This window comes from Mustela lutreola, chromosome 11, assembly GCF_030435805.1.
Source record: "Mustela lutreola isolate mMusLut2 chromosome 11, mMusLut2.pri, whole genome shotgun sequence".
NCBI lineage: Eukaryota > Metazoa > Chordata > Mammalia > Carnivora > Mustelidae > Mustela > Mustela lutreola.
The window spans coordinates 97722388-97732188 of NC_081300.1; positions in this window are offsets into that span (position 1 = coordinate 97722388).

Here is a 9801-nt window from a genome sequence, read left to right on the forward strand (position 1 = left end):
CAATTAACATATTTCATTGAATGCCTCAAGGTTTTCAACAGCCATCAGCTACGGGGATTGTCTTATCCCCATGACTTCGCTGTTCTTGGGAACTAACCAACTGAACTAACCAATGAACCTGGGGTCTACCCTGTCCCAATGCCCGCCCCGCCTCCCTGCACCCGTCTTCCCCCAAAGAGGCCCACTCGCCTTGACCCTCTCACCCAATGTAACTGTTATTCATTACGAAGTCTTCAAGGTCTAAATGTGCGTGGTGCTTACCCAAGAGAGCCTCAAGGACATGGCAAGAGGGTTCCCGCGTCAGACCAGGGCGATCGCCTGACAAGAGACGCAGCGGAGATGAAAGGCTGTCTGAGACACGTGACCAGCCTTGAGCTCCCTGAGGGGAGTCATTTCCGAGGGCTTGGGGGCGGGGGGCAAGGATCTGGTGGGGGGTGCTGAGAAAACACTTCGTCATGCTTTAGAGAGAGGCCTGGCCGGGGTAGGGAGAGCTGAGAAAAACGCAGAGGGAAAGGAGAGATGAATCAGAGTAAGATATTCTCAACGTGGGTGCCGGACGGATCCCAAAGGAACCAAGTCAGATGACATTCCTTCTCAGCTCAGACGTCTCCCCTGATCAAAAGACAGATGGTGAGTGTGGACAAAGACGTGGGGGACGCCGGAACCCTCAGATACTGCCGGGGCGGGGGGTGGTGGGGGGTTTGTAAAATGAGGCAGCTGCGAGGGAAACTAGAGAGTCCGAGCACGGACTGGGGGGGCGGGGGGATCCAGCCGTCCTAGTCTGGGGCACAGACGGGAGAAATGGAAACTCTGTCCACGCAAACATGTGTGCACCAGGGGTCGTGACAGCCCTGGGCACAGTAGCTAAAAGGTGTTACAGCCCAGATGATGAAGAGGCAAATAGAATACGGACTGTCACACAGCGGAACGTTATTTGGCTTGAGAAGGAGAGAAGTGCTGCTACGTACCACGGCGTGCGTGAACTTTGAAAACTTTACCCCGAGTGAAACTTAGAAAAGACCGCACAGGGACCCCTGGGCGGCTCCGTTGGTTGAGCGTCTGACCGGTGATTTCGGCTTAAGACAGGATCACAGGGTCTTGGGATCAAGCCCCGCACCAGGCTCCGTGCTTCGGGTGGGGGCCGGGGAGGGAGTCTGCCTGAAGATCTCTCTCTGTGCCCCTCCCCTCTCTGTAAAATAAATACATATTTAAAAAAGAAAAGATCACATGGTGTATGATTCCATTAATAGGAAGTGACCAGAAGGGGCAAATCCACGAGACCGGAAGGTTGCCTGGCTTGGGGAGGGTCAGGGGAGTGACAGGGGAGAATCCGGAGCTAAGGGGTACAAGGCTTCTCTTGATGAAACTGTCCTGGTGGTGGTGACACAACCCTGGGAATAGACTAAAATCCAGTAAATTGTACCCATTAAAAGACTGCACTAGAGGCTCTACAAACTACCTGTCAATAAACCGTCACTGGGAAAATCAGAATGTTCTTCTGGCCCCCACCTCTCTCATACGAAGAGCCAAAGTCCTCACCACGACCCACAAGGTGACCATCATCCCCCTGACCTCGTGTTCCTCTCCCCCCCCCCCGCCACCTCACCCCCATCCCACCTGCTTTAGCTCCTGGATGTTTCTCAAACCTACCACCTTGCTCCTGCCTCAGGGCCTTTGCACCCCTCAGTCCCTTTCACTCTTCTCTCAACCCCCCATGGAGCTCACCCTCCCCCGCTTCACGTTCTTGCCCTAACACCATCTTGGTGAGAACTTCCTTCCTATCCACACCCCCACACAACTCCCTGTCTCCCTTCCCTAATTTTTTTTTTTTTTTTTTTTGGTCAGAGAGAGAGAGAGAGCATGAACACAGGCAGACAGAATGGCAGCAGAGGCAGAGGGAGAAGCAGGCTCCCCGCCGAGCAAGGAGCCCGATGTGGGACTCGATCCCAGGACGCTGGGATCATGCCCCGAGCGGAAGGCAGCTGCTCAACCAACCGAGCCACCTGGGCGTCTCTCCCTTCCCTGCTTTGCTTTCTCCCCCAGCACACTATGTAATGCCTTGGCTCTCCTTCTCGAATGGAAAAGCTCCATAAGGGCAGGAATCTGTTTTGCCCATGACTGTGTCCCCGACTCCTAGAACAGTGCCTGGCACACAGTGCCAGATCCTTCATGGAACCATAACTGAGGAACCATAACTACCAGAGCCCAGTGATTAAAAATCTGCCTCTGGGAAGCCTGGGGGGCTCAGTCGATTACGCACCTGCCTTTGGCTCAAGCCATGATCCTAGGATCCTGGGATTGAGTCCTGCATTGGGCTCCCTGCTCAGTGGGGAGTCTGCTTCTCCCTCTGACCCTCCCCCCTCTCATGCTCTCCATCTCTCATATTCTCTCTCTCAAATAAATAAATAAAATCTTTTTAAAAAAATCTGCCTTTGCAGTGAGGCTGCACTCACCAGGGTGACCTCTGGCAAGAAGCTTACACTCTCCATGCTCTGGCTTCCTTCCCTGTGCAATAGAGATGATCTCAACTATGCCCGCCTCCGTGGGGGTAGTCATGGGGATTAAACAAGTTAATGCTGATTACACACTTAGCAAAGTGCCAGCGTGAGATGGAATCACGGCTCGGGCAGGCAGGCACATGCTGTGGGCCCCACCTGAGCCGGGAGGACCCAGTGCTATCCTCAGGGCCAAGGAACCAGATTAGTGCATGGAAAGAAACGATCTGATTAAAAAGAGTCACAGCCGGTTAGTGGCTGGGGAGACAGTCGTGTTTGGCCGCGTCTGCCACCTTGGTTGCTGCTCAGGCCAGGGCAGAGCCAGAGTTCACATTTGCCTGTGGTTTTCTTACATCCAATGTTTTGTTTTGTTGTTGTTGTTGTTTAAAGATTTTATTTATTTCTTCAACAGAGAGAAAGAGACAGCGAGAGAGGGAACACAAGTTCTCACCAAGATGGAGAGGGAAAAGCAGGCTTCCTGAGGAGCAGGGAGCCTAATGCGGGTCTTGATCCCAGGACCCAGGGATCGTGATCTGAGCCGAAGGCAGATGCTCACCGACTGAGCCACCCAGGCAGCCCTATCTGTCCAATGTTAACTGAGTATCCGCTACATGCCGGGCACTCCATAAGAGGCCAGCCACCTGGCAGTGAACCAGACAAAGCTCCCTGACCTTGAGAATTTGACCTTCCAGCAGATAAGCGAGATCAATAACTGATAAACATAATTATTGGTAAATTTTACAACATGTCAGAGCTGCGATGTCTAGTATAGTAGCCACTGGCCACGTGTGGCTCCTCAGGACCGGAAATGGGTTCATCCCAAGGGAGAGGGGCTGCATCATACACACTTAGTGTGAAAGAAAGAAAAAAATATCTCAGTATCTTTATACTGAACACACGCTGAAATGACAACGGTCAGGTACGTTGGGTGAAATAAAATATACGCTTAAAATTAATTTCAGGGCTGCCTGGGGGCTGTCGATGAAGCGGTTGCCTTTGGCTCAGGTTATGATCCAGGGTCCTGGGATCGAGCCCCGCATCGGGCTCCCTGCTCAGCGGGAAGCCTGCTTCTTCCTCTCTCTCTGCCCGTTCCCCCTTCTGGTGCTCTCGCTCACTTGCTCTGTGTCAAATGAATAAATAAAATCTTTTAGGGGCGCCTGGGTGGCTCAGTGGTTGGGCCTCTGCCTTTAGCTCGGGTCATGATCTCAGGGTCCTGGGATGGAGTCCCGCATCGGGCTCTCTGCTCCGCAGGGAGCCTGCTTCCTACTCTCTCTCTCTGCCTGCCTCTCTGCCGACTGTCAAATAAATAAAATCTTAAAAAAAAAAAAATCTTTTAAAAAGTTTAATTTCACCTTTCTTTTTACTTCTTTAAAATGCAAGGGGAGGGGTGCCTGGGTGGCGCAGTGGGTTAAAGCCTCTGCCCTTCAGCTCAGGTCATGATCCCAAGGGCCTGGGATCGAGCCCCGCATTGGGCTCTCTGCTCAGCAGGGAGCCTGCTTCCCCCTCTCTCTCCACCTGCCTCTCTGCCTACTTTTGATCTCTGTCTGTCAAATAAATAAATAAAATTTTAAAATAAAATAAAATAAAATGCAAGGGGGCCTAGCTGGCTCAGTCAGTAGAGCATACAACTCTTGATCTTGGGATTGTGAGTTCAAGCCCAGCCCCGGGTGTAGAGATTGTTTAAAAATAAAATCCTTTTTACAAAATGCAGGAGTGCCTGGGTGACTCAGTTGGTTGAGTGGCCAGCTCTTGATTTCAGCTCAGGTCTTGGTCTCGGGGTCCTGGGATCCAGCCTCGCGTGGGTCTCCCTCTCAGCAAGGAGTCTGCTTGAGATTCTCACTGCCTCTCCCTCTGTCCCACAAGTCTTTAGGGAGGAAAATGTAGCTACTAAAAACTTTTCTGATTGCAGATGTGGTTCTCATTGCATTTCTTTTGAACAGCACTGTATTGAAGAATGATCCAGACCAAGGAGGGGGCCTTGAGGGGGAAAAGAAAATGATCCATGCTTTAAGAGAGGAAATAAGAGATCAGGGTAAGTGCCACCAGTGAGGAGGGGGCACGTGATTCAAAGGGGGGGGTTGCTGGAAGGGCCTCTGTGAGAAGGTGACAATGGATGAAGACCTAAAGAGAGTGCAGGAAGGAGCCACACAGATCTCTAAGGAGGAGATTCCCAGGCAGCGGGAACGGCCAGTGCAAAGGCCCTGAGGCAGAAGGATCCCTGGATAGTTGTTGTTGTTGTTTTTTCAAGTTTTTTTTTTTAATTTATTCATTTGACAGACAGAGATCACAAGTAGGCAGAGAGGCAGGCAGAGAGAGAGAGGAAGGGAAGCAGACTCCCCGCTGAGCAGAGAGCCCGATGCGGGGCTCGATCCCAGGACCCCGGGATCATGACCTGAGCCAAAGGCAGAGGCTTTAACCCACTGAGTCATCCAGGTGCCCTCCAGGATAGATTTTAATGAAGATTTGATTTCTGATAACTGATGTAAATGACGTCTTAAGGGCTGTTTTCCTTCAACGGACAAAAGTGTCCCTACGATACAGTAAATATTAATGGAGGTCTCCAGAGCCCCCAGACATCTCCCAGGAGACTCAGGCTGGCCCAAGAAATCCCAGCTTTCTGCGGAATCACCAGACACTTTGTGAACCTCATCACTTCCTTTTATAAGAGCTGGCAACCGAACCTTATCTTTGCCCCTGGCTCTTAGTACTTGAGATAGTACCTCTCTGACAAGGGCTAAGCCTCCAACACAAAATCACTTTCCAGGACAAAGGTGGAGGTGTGGGGAGAACTCCGAGGGCAGCCGGGAGCTGAGAACTCTGCTTCATTTCTGCCGGCTCAAAAGAGGACGGAAGCTTCTATGTGTTTCCCTCGTTTTCTGCCCGCTGGACACAGGAGGATGGCTCTGGACCCGGACAAGGGTTTCAAAGACTGAGGCAGGGGCACCTGGCTGGCCCAGTCAGTAGAGCGTGCCACTCTTGGTCTTGGGGTTGGGAGTTCAAGCCCCACATTGGGCAGGAAGCAAACTAAAAGAAAGAAAAGAAAGAAAGAAAGAAAGAAAAAATGGAAGGAAGGAAGGAGGAAAGAATGAGAAGAAAACCTGAAGGCCAATGCCATGAACATTAAGGCACACATACGGCAGGATTCCAATAACACGAGGCTGCCAGAGGAGTTGCTGAGTCCCCATCATAGAGACAGGATCCAGGATGGGGGCACCAGGGGCCGTGGGAGGGGGCTGGGGCGCTGGTGATTCCTGGGGGCAGAGTCTCGGTTTGGGAGGCTGGACGTTGGTGACGGCTACCTGCACAGATGGCACACGTTCAAAGGGCTGATATCCACACAATGATAAAAGTCGGAACATCACAAGGACAGAAGAGGAACCCCCAGGAATTGCAGGCAGGAGGCTGGTCAGAAGATGAGCTATAAAGAAGTAAACCAGAGAGTCGGTCTGGGACGGGGATTGTGGGGGGTCGCCTGGGTGGCTCAGTGGGTTAAGCCTCTGCCTTCAGCTCAGACCATGATCTCAGGGTCTTGGAATCGAGTCCCACATCAAGCTCTCTGCTGAGCAGAGAGCCTGCTTCCCCCTCGCTCTGCCTGCTTGTGATCTCTCTGTCAAATAAATAAATAAAATCTTAAAAAAAAAAAAAAAAAAAAGAACTGGAGAGGGAGGCAACACATAAGATATGGGCAGGGAGGGCTTGGGGAGGAAAAGCAGGTCTGGTGGACCTTCTGGAGAGTTCTCTGCAGCCTCCAGAAGAGGGAAGTGAGGGGCTGGGGGCTTCCAGACTGTCCCTAAGCCCATTCTGGAGGGACTTTTTCCTTCCTGGACCCATCCTGGGCCAGAAGGAGAAGTGCCGCCAAGCCTGAGTGGGGCAATCCACTGGTTTCCCTGAACAACACACACCCACACAGGGTCTGTCCCAGAAAGAGGACCCCGCCATGCAGGGGGCAGGAAGGGGACACATGCCAGTGATCCCCTGCTTTCCAGGAATCCCCTCTGAGCCATAGGTGCCCCTTCTGAGACCCACATGCTCTCTTTATAAAACAAAAGTCGGAGGTGTACCAAGGCTGCGACAGAGGGCTCAGCGCCCTCATAATGCATTGCCTCCAGATAATTTAAAAACCATAATAAAACCCACTCAAACTCAATCTGCTTCTTATTATCACCCTCCAGCAGTCACTCTAAAAAAAAAAGCCAGTTGGGGCGCCTGGGTGGCTCAGTGGGTCAAGCCTCTGCCTTCAGCTCAGGTCATGATCTCAGGGTCCTGGGATCAAGCCCCACGTTGGGCTCTCTGCTTGGCAGGGAGCCTGCTTCCCTTCCTCTCTCTGCCTGCCTCTCTGCCTACTTGTGATCTCTGTCTCTGTGTCAAATGAATAAACAAATAAATTTTTTTAAAAAATGACCCACTCAAGGGTCGATGATTATTGTGACAAGGAAATTATAAGATGTTCCAAAAGCAGGAACCCGCCCCCCACCCAGGCCTCCTCAGGAAGGGATGCTGCTGAAGATGCTAAGCCAGTCTTGGTAACACCACACGCCCCATCTGATTGGCTTAGGGGGGTGGACACGTGACCAAATACTGGCCAATAAGACAAGGGAGTGGTGCGCTGGGGGGACTTCAGAAAAAGTCGTCTCAAAAGGGCTCCAAGAGGAGATGGTTTCTGCATCCCTTCTGCTGGGTGTTATCCCATCTGGGTGAGATGCCTGGGTGGGAGGCAGCCATCCTGCTCTGTAGAAAATGCTGGAGAAGGGACACTGGAAGGACCTGGGTCCTGAGTGATGGCCATCCTTGACCGCTGAAACTGAGAAGCCCAAATGTCCTCACCAGAGGGCATCGCAGGACTTCCCCCATATGGGAGTAATAAATGTCTTCATTGTTAAACTGTTTGGGATGGCGCTTTCTAGTACTTTCAGCCAAAAGCATCTCAATGAATACAGATATGAAACCCTCTGGCTGGCAGCCAGCAGCCACAACCAACAGCCCTTATTGATCCATTCATTCACGGAATGTTTACTGAGTGTCTTCTATGTCTCAGGACAGTCCTGGGCACTGGAGATCATGAGAGAGGTCCGTTCTCTCCGAGAGGTACATTCCAGAGGGTGGGGCCAGACACAAAAGCAAGTTCGTACATAAGCAAAATAATTTCAGATCATGCTAAATCCTGAGAAAGAAACAAAACAGAGCGGTTGAATAGAGAGAGGGAGGGTAGGGCTTCTCTGAGAAGGTGGTATCTGAGCAAAGAACTGAATAAAGAAGAGCCAACCACGTGGAGACCCAGGGAAGGGATTCTAGGCAGAGGGCATAGCAAGTGCAAAGGCCCTGAGGTGAGAGCAAACTTTGTGTGGTCAAGGAAGTGAAACGTGGAGCATGAGGGTAGCCTGGCTATGGCAGTAGCTTTTCGGGGGAGCATCTGGAAGTGCACAAAAGGCTCCTAGTCCAAGTTTCTCTCCTCCCTTTTTTCCTCCTCCTCCCCCACTCTTTCTTTTTCTCTCTCGCTCTCTCTCTCTCAGAGCTTTTGTTCCCAGGTCCAAAGTGTATGAGCGCTCATTTGTTGAAATCTGGGCTGAGTTTTCAGGCTCCTCTTTTTAACTTAAGAGAACCACTTAACCTCTCACCATGTGTGGGCCTGACACCGCACTGGGTTTTCCAATGAAAGCCAAGTTTTTGTGCTTCAGCAGAACTAAACAATTCATCTGCAGCAAGTCCCCGTCTGTTTCACTGTTTGTCTGGCCTGAGTCCCCTTTTCAGTACCCACCTCCACCGCATGGGGCCCAGTGGGGCATGGGAATGTGGTCCACAGCATCAGGGCAAGAGGCTGGCCATAGGTGCAGGGGGGCAGGAGCTTGTCGATGTCAGGACAAAGAATCCTTGAGGCTAGAGAAAGGCCCTGACCTGTTTTTAAAAAATTCACTCATCTGTAGACCAGCAAAGTTGCCTGTTGCTTTCCTGAGTGGGGGAATCATTCCTGGCCACCAGACTGAGGGGTACAGTGGAGGGGGCTGGAACCCAGGTCGAAGCAGATTCCAGAAGCATTATCTGACAAGCAATGAATGCCGACCCCACTGTGGACACAGCTGACAGCAGCTGAAATGGCTTTTGGCTGGCGACAGGGTGGTGCTGAGGGAGATCACCAGACACTCACAGGGCCGTGGGTTTAACTGTGTTTCCTGTGGGCATGGCAGGGGGTGGGGGTGACAGCCCCAGCCCCATGCAGGTTCCAGACCTGCAGGGACAAACATATTACTCTCACACCACTGAGTCTATACTGGCACTTAAGAGAAATGCTCTCAGGGAAAGGAATCTGTTCTGCTGAGGGTGTATTACAGAGGCCACGGAGGGGCCCATTTTCAAAGCAAACAGGATCGAGTTACTTCCTGTCTAAATCCTGCACTAGCTTCCCATTGCACGGGCATGAAGCCCAGACCCCTCCCTGGGGCCCACAAGGCCCCGAGCCAGCTCCCCTCTCCTACTTCTCCTCACCCTTCAGCCCTGAGTTGTAGCCATCCTAGCCTCTTGTGTGGATCTTCTGATGTGTTCGGCTTGTGCTGCCACAGGACCTTGGCATGTGCTGTGCTCCCTGCTTTCAACAGCTCTCCATGGCAGCTCCCTCGAGGTCCAGCTCCAATGTCACCTCCTCAGAGAGGCCTCCCCTGGCGAGCATATCTAGAAAAGCACTCCTTATCACACCATCCCGTTTTATTTCCATGACTCCCTGATGTTATCCAGGCTGACAGTTACTGTCTCCTCCACTGGTATGAAAGCAGCACGAGGACAAAGGCCTTGCCTTTCCTCACAGCAGGGCCCACGGCCTGTAAGGGGCATGGTGGCTGGAGGAATGGACGAATGGATGGGTGAAGAGGGGAACTCACCCCGCTGGGGGACGGCAGGGAAGGCTTTCTGAGTTGCCATCTGATGGACAAAGAGGAACTGGGCTGTTCACCTCAAATCTGGCTGACCCCCAGAATCCTGGAGGCTATGCCGCAGGTGAGTTTGGGCCCCAACCTCGGAGACTCTCTGGTCCGGGCTCCCGCACAGCCCTTGATGTGGTTTCTGCCTTCCCGTGCCGTCCTCGCGCGCAGCCAGGGCTGGGAGCCCCTCCTCTCGGGCTGCAGCTCCCCAGGCATTTCCAGGAGCCGCAGCACCTTGGAATGTTTGACGGAAATGCAAATTCTTGGTTCGGATCCCAGACCTGCCGGATCAGGTGAGGTCCAGGGATCTGTTTTTTCACATGCCTTCCAGAGGATTCTGATACTCCCTCAAGATAGGCTGCGGGAGGAGGGAGCCCAGACGGCAAATGCTGTGACCC